At 48.1% G+C, this 26,830-nt stretch overlaps 1 protein-coding gene across 1 annotated transcript in view; it reads right to left on the bottom strand.

Moving 5' to 3' along the window:
- gsg1l (gsg1-like) overlaps positions 1 to 26,830 on the bottom strand; it is a 586,543-nt gene that overhangs the window by 304,841 nt on the left and 254,872 nt on the right. The gene's annotated exons all lie outside the window — the stretch shown is intronic.

Raw genomic sequence — 26,830 nt, forward strand, 5'->3', positions numbered from 1 at the left:
TTCTCCCTGTCGCTCGTACCGGAGGAAGGAGTTTATATTCGATTGGTCTCTCCCTCTCTCCCTATCCCTCATACCGGAGGAAGGAGTTTACATTCGATTGGTCTCTCTCACTCTCTCTCTTCCTACCACTTGTACAGGAGGAAAGAGTTTACATTCGATTGGTCTCTCTCACTCAATATCGCTCGTTCCGGAGGAAGGAGTTTACATTCGATTGGTCTCTGCCTCTCACTATCGCTCGTAGCGGAGGAAGGAGTTTACATTCGATTGGTCTCTCTCTCTCTCTCTCCCTATCGCTTGTACAGGAGGAAGGAGTTTAAATTCGATTGGTCTCTCTCTCTCTCCCTATCGCTCGTACCGGAGGAAGTACCTTATATTCGATTGGTCTTTCTCACTCAATATCGCTCGTACCAGAAGAAGCAGTTTACATTCAATTGGTCTCTCTCGCTCCCTACTGCTTGTACCGGAGGAAAGAGTTTAAATTCGACTGGTCTCTGTCACTCAATATTGCTCGTACTGGAGGAAGGAGTTTGCATTCGATTGGTCTCTGCCTCTCCGTATCGCTCGTACCGGAGGAAGGACCTTACATTCGATTTTTTTCTCTCTCTCTCCCTATCGCTTGTACAGGAGGAAGGAGTTTACATTCGATTGTTCTCACCCATTCCCTACCGCTCGTGCCGGAGGAAGGAGTTTACAATCGATTGGTCTCTGCCTCTCCCTATCGCTCGTACCGGAGGAAGGACCTTACATTCGATTTTTTTCTCTCTCTCTCCATATCGCTTGTACAGGAGGAAGGAGTTTACATTTGATTGGTCTCTCCCTCTCCCTATCGCTCGTACCGGAGGAAGGAGTTTAAATTTGATTGGTCTCCCTCTCTCTATCGCTCGTATCCGAGGAAGGAGATTACATTTGATTGGTCTCCCTTTCCCTATCGCTCGTACCGGAGGAAGGAGTTTACATTTGATTGGTCTCCCTCTCTCCCCCTCTCTCTATCGCACGTATGCGAGGAAGGAGATTACATCTGATTGGTCTCCCTTTCCCTATCGCTCATATCGGAGGAAGGAGATTACATTCGATTGGTCTCTCTCACTCTCTCTCTTCCTACCACTTGTACAGGAGGAAAGAGTTTACATTCGATTGGTCTCTCTCACTCAATATCGCACGTTCCGGAGGAAGGAGTTTACATTCGATTGGTCTCTCTCTCTCTCTCTCCCTATCGCTTGTACAGGAGGAAAGAGTTTAAATTCCATTCGTCTCTCTCTCTCTCCCTATCGCTCGTACCGGAGGAAGTACCTTATATTCGCTTGGTCTCTCTCACTCAATATCGCTCGTACCGGAAGAAGCAGTTTACATTCAATTGGTCTCTCTCGCTCCCTACTGCTTGTACCGGAGGAAAGAGTTTAAATTCGACTGGTCTCTGTCACTCAATATTGCTCGTACTGGAGGAAGGAGTTTGCATTCGATTGGTCTCTGCCTCTCCCTATCGCTCGTACCGGAGGAAGGACCTTACATTCGATTTTTCTCTCTCTCTCTCCATATCGCTTGTACAGGAGGAAGGAGTTTACATTCGATTGTTCTCTCCCATTCCCTACCGCTCGTGCCAGAGGAAGGAGTTTACATTTGATTGATCTCACCCTCTCCATACCGCTCATACCGGAGGAAGGAGTTTACATTCGATTGTTCTCCTTCTCCCTGTCGCTCGTACCGGAGGAAGGAGTTTACATTCGATTGGTCTCTCCCTCTCTCCCTATCCCTCATACCGGAGGAAGGAGTTTACATTCGATTGGTCTCTCTCACTCTCTCTCTTCCTACCACTTGTACAGGAGGAAAGAGTTTACATTCGATTGGTCTCTCTCACTCAATATCGCTCGTTCCGGAGGAAGGAGTTTACATTCGATTTGTCTCTGCCTCTCACTATCGCTCGTAGCGGAGGAAGGAGTTTACATTCGATTGGTCTCTCTCTCTCTCTCTCCCTATCGCTTGTACAGGAGGAAGGAGTTTAAATTCGATTGGTCTCTCTCTCTCTCCCTATCGCTCGTACCGGAGGAAGTACCTTATATTCGATTGGTCTTTCTCACTCAATATCGCTCGTACCAGAAGAAGCAGTTTACATTCAATTGGTCTCTCTCGCTCCCTACTGCTTGTACCGGAGGAAAGAGTTTAAATTCGACTGGTCTCTGTCACTCAATATTGCTCGTACTGGAGGAAGGAGTTTGCATTCGATTGGTCTCTGCCTCTCCGTATCGCTCGTACCGGAGGAAGGACCTTACATTCGATTTTTTTCTCTCTCTCTCCCTATCGCTTGTACAGGAGGAAGGAGTTTACATTCGATTGTTCTCACCCATTCCCTACCGCTCGTGCCGGAGGAAGGAGTTTACAATCGATTGGTCTCTGCCTCTCCCTATCGCTCGTACCGGAGGAAGGACCTTACATTCGATTTTTTTCTCTCTCTCTCCATATCGCTTGTACAGGAGGAAGGAGTTTACATTCGATTGTTCTCTCCCATTCCCTACCGCTCGTGCCGGAGGAAGGAGTTTACATTTGATTGATCTCACCCTCTCCATACCGCTCGTACCGGAGGAAGGAGTTTACATTCGATTGTACTCCTTCTCCCTGTCACTCGTACCGGAGGAAGGAGTTTACATTCGATTGGTCTCTCCCTCTCTCCCTATCCCTCATACCGGAGGAAGGAGTTTACATTCGATTGGTCTCTCTCTCTCCCTCCCTATCGCTTGTACAGGAGGAAGGAGTTTACATTCGATTGGTCTCTGTCACTCAATATTTCTCATACCGGAGGAAGGAGTTTACAATCGATTTTTCTCTCTCTCTCTCTCCCTATCGCTCGTACCGGAAGAAGGAGTTTACATTCAATTGGTCTCTCTCTCTCCCTATCGCTTGTACAGGGTGAAGGAGATTACATTCGAATAGTCTCTCCCTCTCCCCCACTAGATACTGGTCGTACCGGAGGAAGGAGTTTACATTCGATTGATCTCTCCCTCTCCCTACCGCTCGTGCCGGAGGAAGGAGTTTACATTCGAATAGTCTCTCCCTCTCCCCCACTAGATACTGGTCGTACCGGAGGAAGGAGTTTACATTCGATTGATCTCTCCCTCTACCTACCGCTCGTACCGGAGGAAGGACTTTACATTCGAATAGTCTCTCTCTCTCTCTAGCTCTTGTACCGGAGGAAGGAGTTTACATTTGATTGGTCTCTCTCTCTTGCTATCGCTCGTACCGGAGGAAGGAGTTTACATTTGATTGGTCTCCTTCGCCCTGTCGCTCGTACCGGAGAAACCAGTTTACATTAGATTGGTCTCTCTCTCTCCCCCTCTCCCTACTGGTCCTACGAGAGGAAGGAGTTTACATTTGATTGGTCTCTCTCTCTCTCCCTATCGCTCATACCGGAGGAATGAGTTTACATTTGATTGGTCTCTCTCTCTCTCCCTATCGCTCATACCGGAGGAATGAGTTTACATTCGATTGGTCTCTCTCTCTCCATATCGCTTGTACCGGAGGAAAGAGTTTACATTCGATTGGTCTCTCTCTCTCTCTCCCTATCGCTTGTACAGGAGGAAGGAGTTTACATTTGATTGGTCTCTCTCTCTCTCCCTATCGCTCATACCGGAGGAATGAATTTACATTCAATTGGTCTCTCTCTCTCTCCCTATCGCTTGTACAGGAGGAAGGAGTTTACATTTGATTGGTCGCTCTCACTCAATATCGCTCGTACCGGAGGAAGGAGTTTACATTCGATTGGTCTCTCTCACTCTCTCTCCCTATCGCTTGTACAGGAGGAAGGAGTTTACATTCGATTGGAATCTCTCTCTCCCCCTCTCCCTACTGGTCATACGAGAGGAAGGAGTTTACATTCGATTTTTCTCTCTCTCTCTCCCTATCGCTCGTACTGGAAGAAGGAGATTACATTCGATTGGTCTCTCTCTCTCTCCCTATCGCTTCTACAGGAGGAAGGAGTTTACATTTGATTGGTCTCTCCCTCTCCCTATCGCTCGTACCGGAGGAAGGAGTTTAAATTTGATTGGTCTCCCTCTCTCTATCGCTCGTATCCGAGGAAGGAGAGTACATTTGATTGGTCTCCCTTTCCCTATCGCTCGTACCGGAGGAAGGAGTTTACATTTGATTGGTCTCCTTCTCCCTACCGCTCATTCCGCAGAAAGCAGATTACATTCGATTGGTCTCTCCCTCTCCCTATCGCTCGTACCGGCGGAAGGAGATTACATTCGATTGGTTTCTCCCTCTCCCAATCGCTCGTACCGGAGGAAGGAGTTTACATTTGATTGGTCTCCCTCTCTCCCCCTCTCTCTATCGCACGTATGCGAGGAAGGAGATTACATCTGATTGGTCTCCCTTTCCCTATCGCTCGTACCGGAGGAAGGAGTTTACATTCGATTGGTCTCTTTCTCCCTACGGCTCGTACCGCAGTAAGCAGATTACATTCGATTGGTCTCTCCCTCTCCCTATCGCTCATATCGGAGGAAGGAGATTACATTCGATTGGTCTCTCTCACTCTCTCTCTTCCTACCACTTGTACAGGAGGAAAGAGTTTACATTCGATTGGTCTCTCTCACTCAATATCGCTCGTTCCGGAGGAAGGAGTTTACATTCGATTGGTCTCTCTCTCTCTCTCTCCCTATCGCTTGTACAGGAGGAAGGAGTTTAAATTCGATTCGTCTCTCTCTCTCTCCCTATCGCTCGTACCGGAGGAAGTACCTTATATTCGCTTGGTCTCTCTCACTTAATATCGCTCGTACCGGAAGAAGCAGTTTACATTCAATTGGTCTCTCTCGCTCCCTACTGCTTGTACCGGAGGAAAGAGTTTAAATTCGACTGGTCTCTGTCACTCAATATTGCTCGTACTGGAGGAAGGAGTTTGCATTCGATTGGTCTCTGCCTCTCCCTATCGCTCGTACCGGAGGAAGGACCTTACATTCGATTTTTCTCTCTCTCTCTCCATATCGCTTGTACAGGAGGAAGGAGTTTACATTCGATTGTTCTCTCCCATTCCCTACCGCTCGTGCCAGAGGAAGGAGTTTACATTTGATTGATCTCACCCTCTCCATACCGCTCATACCGGAGGAAGGAGTTTACATTCGATTGTTCTCCTTCTCCCTGTCGCTCGTACCGGAGGAAGGAGTTTATATTCGATTGGTCTCTCCCTCTCTCCCTATCCCTCATACCGGAGGAAGGAGTTTACATTCGATTGGTCTCTCTCACTCTCTCTCTTCCTACCACTTGTACAGGAGGAAAGAGTTTACATTCGATTGGTCTCTCTCACTCAATATCGCTCGTTCCGGAGGAAGGAGTTTACATTCGATTGGTCTCTGCCTCTCACTATCGCTCGTAGCGGAGGAAGGAGTTTACATTCGATTGGTCTCTCTCTCTCTCTCTCCCTATCGCTTGTACCGGAGGAAGTACCTTATATTCGATTGGTATTTCTCACTCAATATCGCTCGTACCGGAAGGAGCAGTTTACATTCAATTGGTCTCTCTCGCTCCCTACTGCTTGTACCGGAGGAAAGAGTTTAAATTCGACTGGTCTCTGTCACTCAATATTGCTCGTACTGGAGGAAGGAGTTTGCATTCGATTGGTCTCTGCCTCTCCGTATCGCTCGTACCGGAGGAAGGACCTTACATTCGATTTTTTTCTCTCTCTCTCCCTATCGCTTGTACAGGAGGAAGGAGTTTACATTTGATTGTTCTCACCCATTCCCTACCGCTCGTGCCGGAGGAAGGAGTTTACAATCGATTGGTCTCTGCCTCTCCCTATCGTTCGTACCGGAGGAAGGACCTTACATTCGATTTTTCTCTCTCTCTCTCCATATCGCTTGTACAGGAGGAAGGAGTTTACATTCGATTGTTCTCTCCCATTCCTTACCGCTCGTGCCGGAGGAAGGAGTTTACATTTGATTGATCTCACCCTCTCCATACCGCTCGTACCGGAGGAAGGAGTTTACATTCGATTGTACTCCTTCTCCCTGTCACTCGTACCGGAGGAAGGAGTTTACATTCGATTGGTCTCTCCCTCTCTCCCTATCCCTCATACTGGAGGAAGGAGTTTACATTCGATTGGTCTCTCTCTCTCCCTCCCTATCGCTTGTACAGGAGGAAGGAGTTTACATTCGATTGGTCTCTGTCACTCAATATTTCTCATACCGGAGGAAGGAGTTTACAATCGATTTTTCTCTCTCTCTCTCTCCCTATCGCTCGTACCGGAAGAAGGAGTTTACATTCAATTGGTCTCTCTCTCTCCCTATCGCTTGTACAGGGTGAAGGAGATTACATTCGATTTTTCTCTCCCTCTCCCTACCGCTCGTGCTGGAGGAAGGAGTTTACATTCGAATAGTCTCTCCCTCTCCCCCACTAGATACTGGTCATACCGGAGGAAGGAGTTTACATTCGATTGATCTCTCCCTCTCCCTACCGCTCATACCGGTGGAAGGACTTTACATTCGAATAGTCTCTCTCTCTCTCTAGCTCTTGTACCGGAGGAAGGAGTTTACATTTGATTGGTCTCTCTCTCTCGCTATCGCTCGTATCGGAGGAATGAGTTTACATAAGATTGGTCTCTCTCTCTCCCCCTCTCCCTACTGGTCCTACGAGAGGAAGGAGTTTACAGTTGATTGGTCTCTCTCTCTCTCCCTATCGCTCATACCGGAGGAATGAGTTTACATTCGATTGGTCTCTCTCTCACTCCCTATCGCTTGTACGGGAGCAAGGAGTTTAAATTCGATTCGTCTCTCTCACTCAATATCGCTCGTACCGGAGGAAGGAGTTTACATTCGATTGGTCTCTCTCTCTCTCCCTATCGCTTGTACAGGAGGAAGGAGTTTACATTCGATTGGTCTTTCTCACTCAATATCGTTCGTACAGGAGGAAGGAGTTTACATTGGATTGGTCTCTCTCTCTCTCTCCCTATCGCTTGTACCGGAGGAAGGAGTTTACATTCGATTGGTCTCTCTCTCTCTTTCCCTATCGCTTGTACAGGAGGAAGGAGTTTACATTCGATTGGTCTCTCTCTCTCTCTCCCTATCGCTTGTACCGGAGGAAGGAGTTTACATTCGATTGGTCTCTCGCACTCAATATCGCTCATTCCGGAGGAAGGAGTTTACATTCGATTGGTCTCTCTCTCTCCCTATCGCTCGTACCGGAAGAAGGAGTTTACTTTCAATTCGTCTATCTCTCTCCCTATCGCTTGTACAGGAGGAAGGAGTTTACATTCGATTGGTCTCTGTCACTCAATATTTCTCGTACCGGAGGAAGGAGTTTACAATCGATTTTTCTCTCTCTCTCTCCCTATCATTCATACCGGAGGAAGGAGTTTACATTCGATTGGTCTCTCTCTCTCTCTCCCTATCGCTCGTATGCGAGGAAGGAGATTACATTTGATTGGTCTCCCTTTCCCTATCGCTCGTACTGGAGGAAGGAGTTTACATTCGATTGGTCTCTCTCTCTCTCTCCCTATCGCATGTACAGGAGGAAGGAGTTTACATTCGATTGGTCTCTGTCACTCAATATTTCTCGTACCGGAGGAAGGAGTTTACAATCGATTTTTCTCGCTCTCTCTCTCCCTATCGCTCATACCGGAAGAAGGAGTTTACATTCAATTGGTCTCTCGCTCTCCCTATCGCTTGTACAGGATGAAGGAGATTACATTCGATTGTTCTCTCCCTCTCCCTACCGCTCGTGCCGGAGGAAGGAGTTTACATTCGAATAGTCTCTCCCTCTCCCCCACTAGATACTGGTCGTACCGGAGGAAGGAGTTTACATTCGATTGATCTCTCCCTCTCCCTACCGCTCGTACCGGAGGAAGGACTTTACATTCGATTGGTCTCTCTCACTCTCTCTCTTCCTACCACTTGTACAGGAGGAAAGAGTTTACATTCGATTGGTCTCTCTCACTCAATATCGCTCGTTCCGGAGGAAGGAGTTTACATTCGATTGGTCTCTGCCTCTCACTATCGCTCTTAGCGGAGGAAGGAGTTTACATTTGATTGGTCTCTCCCTCTCCCTATCGCTCGTACCGGAGGACGGAGTTTAAATTTGATTGGTCTCCCTCTCTCTCCCTCTCCCTATCACTCGTACCGGAGGACGGAGTTTAAATTTGATTGGTCTCTCTCTCTCTCCCTATCGCTCATACCGGAGGAATGAGTTTACATTCGATTGGTCTCTCTCTCTCTCCATATCGCTTGTACCGGAGGAAGGAGTTTACATTCGATTGGTCTCACTCTCTCTCTCCCTATCGCTTGTACAGGAGGAAGGAGTTTACATTTGATTGGTCTCTCTCTCTCTCCCTATCGCTCATACCGGAGGAATGAATTTACATTCAATTGGTCTCTCTCTCTCTCCCTATCGCTTGTACCGGAGGAAGGAGTTTACATTCGATTGGTCTCTCTCTCTCTCCCTATCGCTCAAACCGGAGGAATGAGTTTACATTCGATTGGTCTCTCTCTCTCCATATCGCTTGTACCGGAGGAAGGAGTTTACATTCGAATAGTCTCTCCCTCTCCCCCACTAGATACTGGTCGTACCAGAGGAAGGAGTTTACATTCGATTGATCTCTCCCTCTCCCTACCGCTCGTGCCGGAGGAAGGAGTTTACATTCGAATAGTCTCTCCCTCTCCCCCACTAGATACTGGTCGTACCGGAGGAAGGAGTTTACATTCGATTGATCTCTCCCTCTACCTACCGCTCGTACCGGAGGAAGGACTTTACATTCGAATAGTCTCTCTCTCTCTCTAGCTCTTGTACCGGAGGAAGGAGTTTACATTCGATTTTTCTCTCTCTCTCTCCCTATCGCTCGTACTGGAAGAAGGAGATTACATTCGATTGGTCTCTCTCTCTCTCCCTATCGCTTCTACAGGAGGAAGGAGTTTACATTTGATTGGTCTCCCTCTCTCTATCGCTCGTATCCGAGGAAGGAGATTACATTTGATTGGTCTCCCTTTCCCTATCGCTCGTACCGGAGGAAGGAGTTTACATTTGATTGGTCTCCTTCTCCCTACCGCTCATACCGCAGAAAGCAGATTACATTCGATTGGTCTCTCCCTCTCCCTATCGCTCGTACCGGCGGAAGGAGATTACATTCGATTGGTTTCTCCCTCTCCCAATCGCTCGTACCGGAGGAAGGAGTTTACATTTGATTGGTCTCCCTCTCTCCCCCTCTCTCTATCGCACGTATGCGAGGAAGGAGATTACATCTGATTGGTCTCCCTTTCCCTATCGCTCGTACCGGTGGAAGGAGTTTACATTTGATTGGTCTCTTTCTCCCTACGGCTCGTACCGCAGTAAGCAGATTACATTCGATTGGTCTCTCCCTCTCCCTATCGCTCATATCGGAGGAAGGAGATTACATTCGATTGGTCTCTCTCACTCTCTCTCTTCCTACCACTTGTACAGGAGGAAAGAGTTTACATTCGATTGGTCTCTCTCACTCAATATCGCTCGTTCCGGAGGAAGGAGTTTACATTCGATTGGTCTCTCTCTCTCTCTCTCCCTATCGCTTGTACAGGAGGAAGGAGTTTAAATTCGATTCGTCTCTCTCTCTCTCCCTATCGCTCGTACCGGAGGAAGTACCTTATATTCGATTGGTCTCTCTCACTCAATATCGCTCGTACCGGAAGAAGCAGTTTACATTCAATCGGTCTCTCTCGCTCCCTACTGCTTGTACCGGAGGAAAGAGTTTAAATTCGACTGGTCTCTGTCACTCAATATTGCTCGTACTGGAGGAAGGAGTTTGCATTCGATTGGTCTCTGCCTCTCCCTATCGCTCGTACCGGAGGAAGGACCTTCCATTCGATTTTTCTCTCTCTCTCTCCCTATCGCTCGTACCGGCGGAAGGAGATTACATTCGATTGGTTTCTCCCTCTCCCAATCGCTCGTACCGGAGGAAGGAGTTTACATTTGATTGGTCTCCCCCTCTCCCCCTCTCTCTATCGCACGTATGCGAGGAAGGAGATTACATCTGATTGGTCTCCCTTTCCCTATCGCTCGTACCGGTGGAAGGAGTTTACATTCGATTGGTCTCTTTCTCCCTACGGCTCGTACCGCAGTAAGCAGATTACATTCGATTGGTCTCTCCCTCTCCCTATCGCTCATATCGGAGGAAGGAGATTACATTCGATTGGTCTCTCTCACTCTCTCTCTTCCTACCACTTGTACAGGAGGAAAGAGTTTACATTCGATTGGTCTCTCTCACTCAATATCGCTCGTTCCGGAGGAAGGAGTTTACATTCGATTGGTCTCTCTCTCTCTCTCTCCCTATCGCTTGTACAGGAGGAAGGAGTTTAAATTCGATTCGTCTCTCTCTCTCTCCCTATCGCTCGTACCGGAGGAAGTACCTTATATTCGCTTGGTCTCTCTCACTCAATATCGCTCGTACCGGAAGAAGCAGTTTACATTCAATTGGTCTCTCTCGCTCCCTACTGCTTGTACCGGAGGAAAGAGTTTAAATTCGACTGGTCTCTGTCACTCAATATTGCTCGTACTGGAGGAAGGAGTTTGCATTCGATTGGTCTCTGCCTCTCCCTATCGCTCGTACCGGAGGAAGGACCTTACATTCGATTTTTCTCTCTCTCTCTCCATATCGCTTGTACAGGAGGAAGGAGTTTACATTCGATTGTTCTCTCCCATTCCCTACCGCTCGTGCCAGAGGAAGGAGTTTACATTTGATTGATCTCACCCTCTCCATACCGCTCATACCGGAAGAAGGAGTTTACATTCGATTGTTCTCCTTCTCCCTGTCGCTCGTACCGGAGGAAGGAGTTTACATTCGATTGGTCTCTCCCTCTCTCCCTATCCCTCATACCGGAGGAAGGAGTTTACATTCGATTGGTCTCTCTCACTCTCTCTCTTCCTACCACTTGTACAGGAGGAAAGAGTTTACATTCGATTGGTCTCTCTCACTCAATATCGCTCGTTCCGGAGGAAGGAGTTTACATTCGATTGGTCTCTGCCTCTCACTATCGCTCGTAGCGGAGGAAGGAGTTTACATTCGATTGGTCTCTCTCTCTCTCTCTCCCTATCGCTTGTACAGGAGGAAGGAGTTTAAATTCGATTCGTCTCTCTCTCTCTCCCTATCGCTCGTACCGGAGGAAGTACCTTATATTCAATTGGTCTTTCTCACTCAATATCGCTCGTACCGGAAGAAGCAGTTTACATTCAATTGGTCTCTCTCGCTCCCTACTGCTTGTACCGGAGGAAAGAGTTTAAATTCGACTGGTCTCTGTCACTCAATATTGCTCGTACTGGAGGAAGGAGTATGCATTCGATTGGTGTCTGCCTCTCCGTATCGCTCGTACCGGAGGAAGGACCTTACATTCGATTTTTTTCTCTCTCTCTCCCTATCGCTTGTACAGGAGGAAGGAGTTTACATTCGATTGTTCTCACCCATTCCCTACCGCTCGTGCCGGAGGAAGGAGTTTACAATCGATTGATCTCTTCCTCTCCCTACCGCTCGAACCGGAGGAAGGAGTTTACATTCAATTGGAATCTCTCTCTCCCCCTCTCCCTGCTGGTCATACGAGAGGAAGGAGTTTACATTCGATTTTTCTCTCTCTCTCTCCCTATCGCTCGTACTGGAAGAAGGAGATTACATTCGATTGGTCTCTCTCTCTCTCCCTATCGCTTCTACAGGAGGAAGGAGTTTACATTTGATTGGTCTCTCCCTCTCCCTATCGCTCGTACCGGAGGAAGGAGTTTAAATTTGATTGGTCTCCCTCTCTCTATCGCTCGTATCCGAGGAAGGAGATTACATTTGATTGGTCTCCCTTTCCCTATCGCTCGTACCGGAGGAAGGAGTTTACATTTGATTGGTCTCCTTCTCCCTACCGCTCATTCCGCAGAAAGCAGATTACATTCGATTGGTCTCTCCCTCTCCCTATCGCTCGTACCGGCGGAAGGAGATTACATTCGATTGGTTTCTCCCTCTCCCAATCGCTCGTACCGGAGGAAGGAGTTTACATTTGATTGGTCTCCCTCTCTCCCCCTCTCTCTATCGCACGTATGCGAGGAAGGAGATTACATCTGATTGGTCTCCCTTTCCCTATCGCTCGTACCGGAGGAAGGAGTTTACATTCGATTGGTCTCTTTCTCCCTACGGCTCGTACCGCAGTAAGCAGATTACATTCGATTGGTCTCTCCCTCTCCCTATCGCTCATATCGGGGGAAGGAGATTACATTCGATTGGTCTCTCTCACTCTCTCTCTTCCTACCACTTGTACAGGAGGAAAGAGTTTACATTCGATTGGTCTCTCTCACTCAATATCGCTCGTTCCGGAGGAAGGAGTTTACATTCGATTGGTCTCTCTCTCTCTCTCTCTCCCTATCGCTTGTACAGGAGGAAGGAGTTTAAATTCGATTCGTCTCTCTCTCTCTCCCTATCGCTTGTACCGGAGGAAGGAGTTTACATTTGATTGGTCGCTCTCACTCAATATCGCTCGTACCGGAGGAAGGAGTTTACATTCGATTGGTCTCTCTCTCTCTCCCTATCGCTCATACCGGAGGAATGAGTTTACATTCGATTGGTCTCTCTCTCTCCATATCGCTTGTACCGGTGGAAGGAGTTTACATTCGAATAGTCTCTCCCTCTCCCCCACTAGATACTGGTCGTACCGGAGGAAGGAGTTTACATTCGATTGATCTCTCCCTCTCCCTCCCGCTCGTGCCGGAGGAAGGAGTTTACATTCGAATAGTCTCTCCCTCTCCCCCACTAGATACTGGTCGTACCGGAGGAAGGAGTTTACATTCGATTGATCTCTCCCTCTACCTACCGCTCGTACCGGAGGAAGGACTTTACATTCGAATAGTCTCTCTCTCTCTCTAGCTCTTGTACCGGAGGAAGGAGTTTACATTTGATTGGTCTCTCTCTCTTGCTATCGCTCGTACCGGAGGAAGGAGTTTACATTTGATTGGTCTCCTTCGCCCTGTCGCTCGTACCGGAGAAACGAGTTTACATTAGATTGGTCTCTCTCTCTCCCCCTCTCCCTACTGGTCCTACGAGAGGAAGGAGTTTACATTTGATTGGTCTCTCTCTCTCTCCCTATCGCTCATACCGGAGGAATGAGTTTACAATTGATTGGTCTCTCTCTCTCTCCCTATCGCTCATACCGGAGGAATGAGTTTACATTCGATTGGTCTCTCTCTCTCCATATCGCTTGTACCGGAGGAAAGAGTTTACATTCGATTGGTCTCTCTCTCTCTCTCCCTATCGCTTGTACAGGAGGAAGGAGTTTACATTTGATTGGTCTCTCTCTCTCTCCCTATCGCTCATACCGGAGGAATGAATTTACATTCAATTGGTCTCTCTCTCTCTCCCTATCGCTTGTACAGGAGGAAGGAGTTTACATTTGATTGGTCGCTCTCACTCAATATCGCTCGTACCGGAGGAAGGAGTTTACATTCGATTGGTCTCTCTCACTCTCTCTCCCTATCGCTTGTACAGGAGGAAGGAGTTTACATTCGATTGGAATCTCTCTCTCTCCCCCTCTCCCTACTGGTCATACGAGAGGAAGGAGTTTACATTCGATTTTTCTCTCTCTCTCTCCCTATCGCTCGTACTGGAAGAAGGAGATTACATTCGATTGGTCTCTCTCTCTCTCCCTATCGCTTCTACAGGAGGAAGGAGTTTACATTTGATTGGTCTCTCCCTCTCCCTACCGCTCATACCGCAGAAAGCAGATTACATTCGATTGGTCTCTCCCTCTCCCTATCGCTCGTACCGGCGGAAGGAGATTACATTCGATTGGTTTCTCCCTCTCCCAATCGCTCGTACCGGAGGAAGGAGTTTACATTTGATTGGTCTCCCTCTCTCCCCCTCTCTCTATCGCACGTATGCGAGGAAGGAGATTACATCTGATTGGTCTCCCTTTCCCTATCGCTCGTACCGGTGGAAGGAGTTTACATTCGATTGGTCTCTTTCTCCCTACGGCTCGTACCGCAGTAAGCAGATTACATTCGATTGGTCTCTCCCTCTCCCTATCGCTCATATCGGAGGAAGGAGATTACATTCGATTGGTCTCTCTCACTCAATATCGCTCGTTCCGGAGGAAGGAGTTTACATTCGATTGGTCTCTCTCTCTCTCTCTCCCTATCGCTTGTACAGGAGGAAGGAGTTTAAATTCGATTCGTCTCTCTCTCTCTCCCTATCGCTCGTACCGGAGGAAGTAACTTATATTCGATTGGTCTCTCTCACTCAATATCGCTCGTACCGGAAGAAGCAGTTTACATTCAATTGGTCTCTCTCGCTCCCTACTGCTTGTACCGGAGGAAAGAGTTTAAATTCAACTGGTCTCTGTCACTCAATATTGCTCGTACTGGAGGAAGGAGTTTGCATTCGATTGGTCTCTGCCTCTCCCTATCGCTCGTACCGGAGGAAGGACCTTACATTCGATTTTTCTCTCTCTCTCTCCCTATCGCTCGTACCGGCGGAAGGAGATTACATTCGATTGGTCTCCCTCTCCCTATCGCTCGTACCGGCGGAAGGAGATTACATTCGATTGGTTTCTCCCTCTCCCAATCGCTCGTACCGGAGGAAGGAGTTTACATTTGATTGGTCTCCCTCTCTCCCCCTCTCTCTATCGCACGTATGCGAGGAAGGAGATTACATCTGATTGGTCTCCCTTTCCCTATCGCTCGTACCGATGGAAGGAGTTTACATTCGATTGGTCTCTTTCTCCCTACGGCTCGTACCGCAGTAAGCAGATTACATTCGATTGGTCTCTCCCTCTCCCTATCGCTCATATCGGAGGAAGGAGTTAACATTCGATTGGTCACTCTCTCCCTCCGTACCACTAGTACCGCTGGAAGGAGTTAACATTCGATTGGTCTCTCTCTCTTTCCCTATCGCTTGTACAGGAGGAAGGAGTTTACATTCGATTAGTCTCTCTCACTCTCTCTCTCCCTACCGCTCGTACCAGATGAAGGAGTTTACATTCGATTGGCCTGTCCCTCTCCCTGTCGCTCGAACCCGACGAATGAGATTACATTCGAATTGGTCTCCGTCTCTCCCTATCGCTCGTACCGCAGGAAGGAGTTTACATTCCATTGGTGTCTCTCTCCCTCTCCCTACTGCTCGTACCGGAGGAAGGAGTTTACATTTGATTGGTCTCCCTCTCTCCCCCTCTCTCTATCGCACGTATGCGAGGAAGGAGATTACATCTGATTGGTCTCCCTTTCCCTATCGCTCGTACCGGAGGAAGGAGTTTACATTCGATTGGTCGCTCTCACTCAATATCGCTCGTACCGGAGGAAGGAGTTTACATTCGATTGGTCTCTCTCACTCTCTCTCCCTATCGCTTGTACAGGAGGAAGGAGTTTACATTCGATTGGTCTCTGTCACTCAATATTTCTCATACCGGAGGAAGGAGTTTACATTCGATTGTTCTCTCTCTCTCCCTTATCGCTTGTACAGGAGGAAGGAGTTTACATTCGATTGGTCTCTCTCACTCTCTCTCTCCCTACTGCTTGTTCCGGAGGAAGGAGTTTACATTTGATTGGTCTCCCTCTCTCCCCCCTCTCTCTATCGCACGTATGCGAGGAAGGAGATTACATCTGATTGGTCTCCGTTTCCCTATCGCTCGTACCGGAGGAAGGAGTTTACATTCGATTGGTCTCTTTCTCCCTACGGCTCGTACCGCAGTAAGCAGATTACATTCGATTGGTCTCTCCCTCTCCCTATCGCTCATATCGGAGGAAGGAGTTATCATTCGATTGGTCTCTCTCTCCCTCCGTACCACTAGTACCGGTGGAAGGAGTTTACATTCGATTAGTCTCTCTCACTCTCTCTCTCCCAACCGCTCGTGCCAGATGAAGGAGTTTACATTCGATTGGTCTGTCCCTCTCCCTGTCGCTCGAACCCGACGAATGAGATTACATTCGAATTGGTCTCCGTCTCACCCTATCGCTCGTACCGCAGGAAGGAGTTTACATTCCATTGGTGTCTCTCTCCCTCTCCCTACTGCTCGTACAGGAAGAAGGAGTTTACATTTGATTGGTCTCTCTCTCTCTCCCTATCGCTTGTACTGGAGGAAGGAGTTTACATTCGATTGGTCTCTCTCTCTCTCTCTCCCTATCGCTTGTATAGGAGGAAGGAGTTTACATTCGATTGGTCTCTCTCACTCAATATCGCTCATACCGGAGGAATGAGTTTACATTCGATTGGTCTCTCTCTCTTACCCTATCGCTTGTACAGGAGGAAGGAGTTTACATTCGATTGGTCTCTCTCACTCAATATCGCTCATACCGGAGGAATGAGTTTACCTTCGATTGGTCTCTCTCTCTCTCCCTATCGCTTGTATAGGAGGAAGGAGTTTACATTCGATTGGTCTCCCTCACTCAATATCGCTCATACCGGAGGAATGAGTTTACATTCGATTGGTCTCTATCTCTTTCCTTATCGCTTGTACAGGAGGAAGGAGTTTACATTCGATTGGTCTCTCTCACTCAATATCGCTCATACCGGAGGAATGAGTTTACCTTCGATTGGTCTGTCTCTCTCTCCCTATCGCTCGTACCGGAAGAAGGAGTTTACATTCAATTGGTCTCTCTCTCTCCCTAATGCTTGTACAGGAGGAAGGAGTTTTCATTCGATTGGTCTCTCTCACTCTCTCTCTCGCTACTGCTTGTTCCGGAGGAAAGAGTTTATATTCGATTGGTCTCTGTCACTCAATATTGCTTGTACTGGAGGAAGGAGTTTGCATTCGATTGGTCTCTGCCTCTCCGTATCGCTCGTACCGGAGGAAGGACCTTACATTCGATTTTTTTCTCTCTCTCTCCCTATCGCTTGTACAGGAGGAAGGAGTTTACATTCGATTGTTCTCACCCATTCCCTACCGCTCGTGCCGGAGGAAGGAGTTTACAATCGATTGATCTCTTCCTCTCCCTACCGCTCGAACCGGAGGAAGGAGTTTACATTCGATTGGAATCTCTCTATCCCCCTCTCCCTACTGGTCATACAACAGGAAGGAGTTTACATTCGATTTTTCTCTCTCTCTCTCCCTATCGCTCGTACTGGAAGAAGGAGATTACATTCGATTGGTCTCTCTCTCTCTCCCTATCGCTTCAACAGGAGGAAGGAGTTTACATTTGATTGGTCTCTCCCTCTCCCTATCGCTCGTACCGGAGGACGGAGTTTAAATTTGATTGGTCTCCCTCTCTCTCCCTCTCCCTATCACTCGTACCGGAGGACGGAGTTTAAATTTGATTGGTCTCTCTCTCTCTCCCTATCGCTCATACCGGAGGAATGAGTTTACATTTGATTGGTCTCTCTCTCTCTCCCTATCGCTCATACCGGAGGAATGAGTTTACATTTGATTGGTCTCTCTCTCTCTCCCTATCGCTCATACCGGAGGAATGAGTTTACATTCGATTGGTCTCTCTCTCTCTCTCCCTATCGCTTGTACAGGAGGAAGGAGTTTACATTTGATTGGTCTCTCTCTCTCTCCCTATCGCTCATACCGGAGGAATGAATTTACATTCAATTGGTCTCTCTCTCTCCCTATCGCTTGTACCGGAGGAAGGAGTTTACATTTGATTGGTCTCCCACTCTCTCTCTCTATCGCTTGTACAGGAGGAAGGAGTTTACATTTGATTGGTAGCTCTCACTCAATATCGCTCGTACCGGAGGAAGGAGTTTACATTCGATTGGTCTCTCTCACTCTCTCTCCCTATCGCTTGTACAGGAGGAAGGAGTTTACATTCGATTGGAATCTCTCTCTCCCCCTCTCCCTACTGGTCATACGAGAGGAAGGAGTTTACATTCGATTTTTCTCTCTCTCTCTCCCTATCGCTTCTACAGGAGGAAGGAGTTTACATTTGATTGGTCTCTCCCTCTCCCTATCGCTCGTATCCGAGGAAGGAGATTACATTTGATTGGTCTCCCTTTCCCTATCGCTCGTACCGGAGGAAGGAGTTTACATTTGATTGGTCTCCTTCTCCCTACCGCTCATACCGCAGAAAGCAGATTACATTCGATTGGTCTCTCCCTCTCCCTATCGCTCGTACCGGCGGAAGGAGATTACATTCGATTGGTTTCTCCCTCTACCAATCGCTCGTACCGGAGGAAGGAGTTTACTTTTGATTGGTCTCTCTCCCTCTCGCTATCGCTCGTACCGAAGGAAGGAGTTTACATTTGATTGGTCTCTCTCTCTCCCTATCGCTCATACCGGAGGAATGAATTTACATTCGATTGGTCTCTCTCTCTCTCCCTATCGCTTGTACCGGAGGAAGGAGTTTACATTCGATTGGTCTCTCTCTCTCTCCCTTATCGCTTGTACAGGAGGAAGGAGTTTACTTTCGATTGGTCTCTCTCACTCTCTCTCTCCCTACTGCTTGTTCCGGAGGAAGGAGTTTACATTTGATTGGTCTCCCTCTCTCCCCCTTCTCTCTATCGCACGTATGCGAGGAAGGAGATTACATCTGATTGGTCTCCGTTTCCCTATCGCTCGTACCGGAGGAAGGAGTTTACATTCGATTGGTCTCTTTCTCCCTACGGCTCGTACCGCAGTAAGCAGATTACATTCGATTGGTCTCTCCCTCTCCCTATCGCTCATATCGGAGGAAGGAGATTACATTCGATTGGTCTCTCTCACTCTCTCTCTTCCTACCACTTGTACAGGAGGAAAGAGTTTACATTCGATTGGTCTCTCTCACTCAATATCGCTCGTTCCGGAGGAAGGAGTTTACATTCGATTGGTCTCTGCCTCTCACTATCGCTCGTAGCGGAGGAAGGAGTTTACATTCGATTGGTCTCTCTCTCTCTCTCTCTCCCTATCGCTTGTACAGGAGGAAGGAGTTTAAATTCGATTCGTCTCTCTCTCTCTCCCTATCGCTCGTACCGGAGGAAGTACCTTATATTCGATTGGTCTCTCTCACTCAATATCGCTCGTACCGGAAGAAGCAGTTTACATTCAATTGGTCTCTCTCGCTCCCTACTGCTTGTACCGGAGGAAAGAGTTTAAATTCGACTGGTCTCTGTCACTCAATATTGCTCGTACTGGAGGAAGGAGTTTGCATTCGATTGGTCTCTGCCTCTCCCTATCGCTCGTACCGGAGGAAGGACCTTACATTCGATTTTTCTCTCTCTCTCTCCATATCGCTTGTACAGGAGGAAGGAGTTTACATTCGATTGTTCTCTCCCATTCCCTACCGCTCGTGCCAGAGGAAGGAGTTTACATTTGATTGATCTCACCCTCTCCATACCGCTCGTACCGGAGGAAGGAGTTTACATTCGATTGTTCTCCTTCTCCCTGTCGCTCGTACCGGAAGAAGGAGTTTACATTCGATTGGTCTCTCCCTCTCTCCCTATCCCTCATACCGGAGGAAGGAGTTTACATTCGATTGGTCTCTCTCTCTCTCTCCCTATCGCTTGTACAGGAGGAAGGAGTTTACATTCGATTGGTCTCTGTCACTCAATATTTCTCGTACCGGAGGAAGGAGTTTACAATCGATTTTTCTCGCTCTCTCTCTCCCTATCGCTCATACCGGAAGAAGGAGTTTACATTCAATTGGTCTCTCGCTCTCCCTATCGCTTGTACAGGATGAAGGAGATTACATTCGATTGTTCTCTCCCTCTCCCTACCGCTTGTGCCGGAGGAAGGAGTTTACATTCGAATAGTCTCTCCCTCTCCCCCACTAGATACTGGTCGTACCGGAGGAAGGAGTTTACATTCGATTGATCTCTCCCTCTCCCTACCGCTCGTACCGGAGGAAGGACTTTACATTCGATTGGTGTCTCTCTCCCTCTCCTTACTGCTCGTACCGGAGGAAGGAGTTTACTTTTGATTGGTCTCTCTCCCTCTCGCTATCGCTCGTACCGAAGGAAGGAGTTTACATTTGATTGGTCTCTCTCTCTCTCCCTATCGCTCATACCGGAGGAATGAGTTTACATTCGATTGGTCTCTCTCTCACTCCCTAGCGCTTGTACGGGAGGAAGGAGTTTAAATTCGATTGGTCTCTCTCACTCAATATCGCTCGTACCGGAGGAAGGAGTTTACATTCGATTGGTCTCTCTCTCTCTCCCTATCGCTTGTACAGGAGGAAGGAGTTTACATTCGATTGGTCTTTCTCACTCAATATCGTTTGTACAGGAGGAAGGAGTTTACATTCGATTGTTCTCTTCCACTCCCTACCGCTCGAACTGGAGGAAGGATTTTACATTCGATTGGTCTCTCCCTCTCCCTACAGTTTGTACCTGTGGAAGGATTTTACATTCGATTCGTCTCGCCCTCTTCCCATTGGTCGTACCGGAGGAAGCAGTTTACATTCGATTGGCCTCTGCCTCTACCTACCGCTCGTACCGAAGGAAGGAGTTTACATTTGATTGGTCTCCCTCTCTCCCCCTCTCTCTATCGCACGTATGCAAGGAAGGAGATTACATCTGATTGGTCTCCCTTTCCCTATCGCTCATATCGGAGGAAGGAGTTAACATTCGATTGGTCTCTCTCTCCCTCCGTACCACTAGTACCGGTGGAAGGAGTTTACATTCGATTAGTCTCTCTCACTCTCTCTCTCCCTACCGCTCGTACCAGATGAAGGAGTTTACATTCGATTGGCCTGTCCCTCTCCCTGTCGCTCGAACCCGACGAATGAGATTACATTCGAATTGGTCTCCGTCTCTCCCTATCGCTCGTAACGCAGGAAGGAGTTTACATTCCATTGGTGTCTCTCTCTCTCTCCCTACTGCTCGTACCGGAGGAAGGAGTTTACTTTTGATTGGTCTCTCTCCCTCTCGCTATCGCTCGTACCGAAGGAAGGAGTTTACATTTGATTGGTCTCTCTCTCTCCCTATCGCTCATACCGGAGGAATGAATTTACATTCGATTGGTCTCTCTCTCTCTCCCTATCGCTTGTACCGGAGGAAGGAGTTTACATTCGATTGGTCTCTCTCTCTCTCTCTCTCTCTCTCTCCCTTATCGCTTGTACAGGAGGAAGGAGTTTACATTCGATTGGTCTCTCTCACTCTCTCTCTCCCTACTGCTTGTTCCGGAGGAAGGAGTTTACATTTGATTGGTCTCCCTCTCTCCCCCCTCTCTCTATCGCACGTATGCGAGGAAGGAGATTACATCTGATTGGTCTCCGTTTCCCTATCGCTCGTACCGGAGGAAGGAGTTTACATTCGATTGGTCTCTTTCTCCCTACGGCTCGTACCGCAGTAAGCAGATTACATTCGATTGGTCTCTCCCTCTCCCTATCGCTCATATCGGAGGAAGGAGTTAACATTCGATTGGTCTCTCTCTCCCTCCGTACCACTAGTACCGGTGGAAGGAGTTTACATTCGATTAGTCTCTCTCACTCTCTCTCTCCCTACCGCTCGTGCCAGATGAAGGAGTTTACATTCGATTGGTCTGTCCCTCTCCCTGTCGCTCGAACCCGACGAATGAGATTACATTCGAATTGGTCTCCGTCTCTCCCTATCACTCGTACCGCAGGAAGGAGTTTACTTTTGATTGGTCCCTCTCTCTCTCTCGCTATCGCTCGTACCGGAGGAAGGAGTTTACATTTGATTGGTCTCCTTCTCCCTGTCGCTCGTACCGGAGGAACGAGTTTACATTAGATTGGTCTCTCTCTCTCCCCCTCTCCCTACTGGTCCTACGAGAGGAAGGAGTTTACATTTGATTGGTCTCTCTCTCTCCCTATCGCTCATACCGGAGGAAGGAGTTTACATTCCATTGGTGTCTCTCTCCCTCTCCCTACTGCTCGTACCGGAGGAAGGAGTTTACATTTGATTGGTCTCCTTCTCCCTGTCGCTCGTACCGGAGGAACGAGTTTACATTAGGTTGGTCTCTCTCTCTCCCCCTCTCCCTACTGGTCCTACGAGAGGAAGAAGTTTACATTCGATTGGTCTCTCTCTCTCTCTCCCTATCGCTTGTATAGGAGGAAGGAGTTTACATTCGATTGGTCTCTCTCACTCAATATCGCTCATACCAGAGGAATGAGTTTACATTCGATTGGTCTCTCTCTCTCTTTCCCTATCGCTTGTACAGGAGGAAGGAGTTTACATTTGATTGGTCTCTCTCTCTCCCTATCGCTCATACCGGAGGAATGAATTTACATTCGATTGGTCTCTCTCTCTCTCCCTATCGCTTGTACCGGAGGAAGGAGTTTACATTCGATTGGTCTCTCTCTCTCTCTCTCTCTCCCTTATCGCTTGTACAGGAGGAAGGAGTTTACATTCGATTGGTCTCTTTCTCCCTACGGCTCGTACCGCAGTAAGCAGATTACATTCGATTGGTCTCTCCCTCTCCCTATCGCTCATATCGGAGGAAGGAGTTAACATTCGATTGGTCTCTCTCTCCCTCCGTACCACTAGTACCGGTGGAAGGAGTTTACATTCGATTAGTCTCTCTCACTCTCTCTCTCCCTACCGCTCGTGCCAGATGAAGAAGTTTACATTCGATTGGTCTGTCCCTCTCCCTGTCGCTCGAACCCGACGAATGAGATTACATTCGAATTGGTCTCCGTCTCTCCCTATCACTCGTACCGCAGGAAGGAGTTTACTTTTGATTGGTCCCTCTCTCTCTCTCGCTATCGCTCGTACCGGAGGAAGGAGTTTACATTTGATTGGTCTCCTTCTCCCTGTCGCTCGTACCGGAGGAACGAGTTTACATTAGATTGGTCTCTCTCTCTCCCCCTCTCCCTACTGGTCCTACGAGAGGAAGGAGTTTACATTTGATTGGTCTCTCTCTCTCCCTATCGCTCATACCGGAGGAAGGAGTTTACATTCCATTGGTGTCTCTCTCCCTCTCCCTACTGCTCGTACAGGAGGAAGGAGTTTACATTTGATTGTTCTCTGTCTCTTGCTATCGCTCATACTGAAGGAAGCAGTTTACATTTGATTGGTCTCCTTCTCCCTGTCGCTCGTACCGGAGGAATGAGTTTACATTAGATTGGTCTCTCTCTCTCCCACTCTCCCTACTGGTCCTACGAGAGGAAGGAGTTTACATTTGATTGGTCTCTCTCTCGCTCCCTATCGCTCATACCGGAGGAATGAGTTTACATTCGATTGGTCTCTCTCTCTCTCCCTATCGCTTGTACAGGAGGAATGAGTTTACATTCGATTGGTCTTTCTCACTCAATATCGTTCGTACAGGAGGAAGGAGTTTACATTCGATTGTTCTCTTCCACTCCCTACCGCTCGAACTGGAGGAAGGATTTTACATTCGATTGGTCTCTCCCTCTCCCTACAGTTTGTACCTGTGGAAGGATTTTACATTCGATTCGTCTCGCCCTCTTCCCATTGGTCGTACCGGAGGAACTAGTTCACATTCGATTGGTCTCTCCCTCTCCCAATCGCTCGTACCGAAGGAAGGAGTTTACATTTGACTGGTCTCCCCCTCTCCCCCTCTCTCTATCGCACGTATGCAAGGAAGGAGATTACATCTGATTGGTCTCCCTTTCCCTATCGCTCATATCGGAGGAAGGAGTTAACATTCGATTGGTCTCTCTCTCCCTCCGTACCACTAGTACCGGTGGAAGGAGTTTACATTCGATTAGTCTCTCTCACTCTCTCTCTCCCTACCGCTCGTACCAGATGAAGGAGTTTACATTCAATTGGCCTGTCCCTCTCCCTGTCGCTCGAACCCGACGAATGAGATTACATTCGAATTGGTCTCCGTCTCTCCCTATTGCTCGTAACGCAGGAAGGAGTTTACATTCCATTGGTGTCTCTCTCTCTCTCCCTACTGCTCGTACCGGAGGAAGGAGTTTACTTTTGATTGGTCTCTCTCCCTCTCGCTATCGCTCGTACCGAAGGAAGGAGTTTACATTTGATTGGTCTCTCTCTCTCCCTATTGCTCATACCGGAGGAATGAATTTACATTCGATTGGTCTCTCTCTCTCTCCCTATCGCTTGTACCGGAGGAAGGAGTTTACATTCGATTGTTCTCTCTCTCTCTCTCTCTCTCTCTCTCTCTCTCCCTTATCGCTTGTACAGGAGGAAGGAGTTTACATTCGATTGGTCTCTCTCACTCTCTCTCTCCCTACTGCTTGTTCCGGAGGAAGGAGTTTACATTTGATTGGTCTCCCTCTCTCCCCCCTCTCTCTATCGCACGTATGCGAGGAAGGAGATTACATCTGATTGGTCTCCGTTTCCCTATCGCTCGTACCGGAGGAAGGAGTTTACATTCGATTGGTCTCTTTCTCCCTACGGCTCGTACCGCAGTAAGCAGATTACATTCGATTGGTCTCTCCCTCTCCCTATCGCTCATATCGGAGGAAGGAGTTAACATTCGATTGGTCTCTCTCTCCCTCCGTACCACTAGTACCGGTGGAAGGAGTTTACATTCGATTAGTCTCTCTCACTCTCTCTCTCCCTACCGCTCGTGCCAGATGAAGGAGTTTACATTCGATTGGTCTGTCCCTCTCCCTGTCGCTCGAACCCGACGAATGAGATTACATTCGAATTGGTCTCCGTCTCACCCTATCGCTCGTACCGCAGGAAGGAGTTTACATTCCATTGGTGTCTCTCTCCCTCTCCCTACTGCTCGTACAGGAAGAAGGAGTTTACATTTGATTGGTCTCTCTCTCTCTCCCTATCGCTTGTACTGGAGGAAGGAGTTTACATTCGATTGGTCTCTCTCTCTCTCTCCCTATCGCTTGTATAGGAGGAAGGAGTTTACATTCGATTGGTCTCTCTCACTCAATATCGCTCATACCGGAGGAATGAGTTTACATTCGATTGGTCTCTCTCTCTTACCCTATCGCTTGTACAGGAGGAAGGAGTTTACATTCGATTGGTCTCTCTCACTCAATATCGCTCATACCGGAGGAATGAGTTTACCTTCGATTGGTCTCTGTCACTCAATATTGCTCATACCGGAGGAATGAGTTTACATTTGATTGGTCTCTCTCTCTTTCCCTATCGCTTGTACAGGAGGAAGGAGTTTACATTCGATTGTTCTCACCCATTCCCTACCGCTCGTGCCGGAGGAAGGAGTTTACAATCGATTGATCTCTTCCTCTCCCTACCGCTCGAACCGGAGGAAGGAGTTTACATTCGATTGGAATCTCTCTCTCCCCCTCTCCCTACTGGTCATACAACAGGAAGGAGTTTACATTCGATTTTTCTCTCTCTCTCTCCCTATCGCTCGTACTGGAAGAAGGAGATTACATTCGATTGGTCTCTCTCTCTCTCCCTATCGCTTCAACAGGAGGAAGGAGTTTACATTTGATTGGTCTCTCCCTCTCCCTATCGCTCGTACCGGAGGACGGAGTTTAAATTTGATTGGTCTCCCTCTCTCTCCCTCTCCCTATCACTCGTACCGGAGGACGGAGTTTAAATTTGATTGGTCTCTCTCTCTCTCCCTATCGCTCATACCGGAGGAATGAGTTTACATTTGATTGGTCTCTCTCTCTCTCCCTATCGCTCATACCGGAGGAATGAGTTTACATTTGATTGGTCTCTCTCTCTCTCCCTATCGCTCATACCGGAGGAATGAGTTTACATTCGATTGGTCTCTCTCTCTCTCTCCCTATCGCTTGTACAGGAGGAAGGAGTTTACATTTGATTGGTCTCTCTCTCTCTCCCTATCGCTCATACCGGAGGAATGAATTTACATTCAATTGGTCTCTCTCTCTCCCTATCGCTTGTACCGGAGGAAGGAGTTTACATTTGATTGGTCTCCCACTCTCTCTCTCTATCGCTTGTACAGGAGGAAGGAGTTTACATTTGATTGGTAGCTCTCACTCAATATCGCTCGTACCGGAGGAAGGAGTTTACATTCGATTGGTCTCTCTCACTCTCTCTCCCTATCGCTTGTACAGGAGGAAGGAGTTTACATTCGATTGGAATCTCTCTCTCCCCCTCTCCCTACTGGTCATACGAGAGGAAGGAGTTTACATTCGATTTTTCTCTCTCTCTCTCCCTATCGCTTCTACAGGAGGAAGGAGTTTACATTTGATTGGTCTCTCCCTCTCCCTATCGCTCGTATCCGAGGAAGGAGATTACATTTGATTGGTCTCCCTTTCCCTATCGCTCGTACCGGAGGAAGGAGTTTACATTTGATTGGTCTCCTTCTCCCTACCGCTCATACCGCAGAAAGCAGATTACATTCGATTGGTCTCTCCCTCTCCCTATCGCTCGTACCGGCGGAAGGAGATTACATTCGATTGGTTTCTCCCTCTCCCAATCGCTCGTTCCGGAGGAAGGAGTTTACTTTTGATTGGTCTCTCTCCCTCTCGCTATCGCTCGTACCGAAGGAAGGAGTTTACATTTGATTGGTCTCTCTCTCTCCCTATCGCTCATACCGGAGGAATGAATTTACATTCGATTGGTCTCTCTCTCTCTCCCTATCGCTTGTACCGGAGGAAGGAGTTTACATTCGATTGGTCTCTCTCTCTCTCTCTCTCTCTCTCCCTTATCGCTTGTACAGGAGGAAGGAGTTTACTTTCGATTGGTCTCTCTCACTCTCTCTCTCCCTACTGCTTGTTCCAGAGGAAGGAGTTTACATTTGATTGGTCTCCCTCTCTCCCCCCTCTCTCTATCGCACGTATGCGAGGAAGGAGATTACATCTGATTGGTCTCCGTTTCCCTATCGCTCGTACCGGAGGAAGGAGTTTACATTCGATTGGTCTCTTTCTCCCTACGGCTCGTACCGCAGTAAGCAGATTACATTCGATTGGTCTCTCCCTCTCCCTATCGCTCATATCGGAGGAAGGAGATTACATTCGATTGGTCTCTCTCACTCTCTCTCTTCCTACCACTTGTACAGGAGGAAAGAGTTTACATTCGATTGGTCTCTCTCACTCAATATCGCTCGTTCCGGAGGAAGGAGTTTACATTCGATTGGTCTCTGCCTCTCACTATCGCTCGTAGCGGAGGAAG

Source organism: Hypanus sabinus, chromosome 9, assembly GCF_030144855.1.
Source record: "Hypanus sabinus isolate sHypSab1 chromosome 9, sHypSab1.hap1, whole genome shotgun sequence".
Lineage (NCBI taxonomy): Eukaryota > Metazoa > Chordata > Chondrichthyes > Myliobatiformes > Dasyatidae > Hypanus > Hypanus sabinus.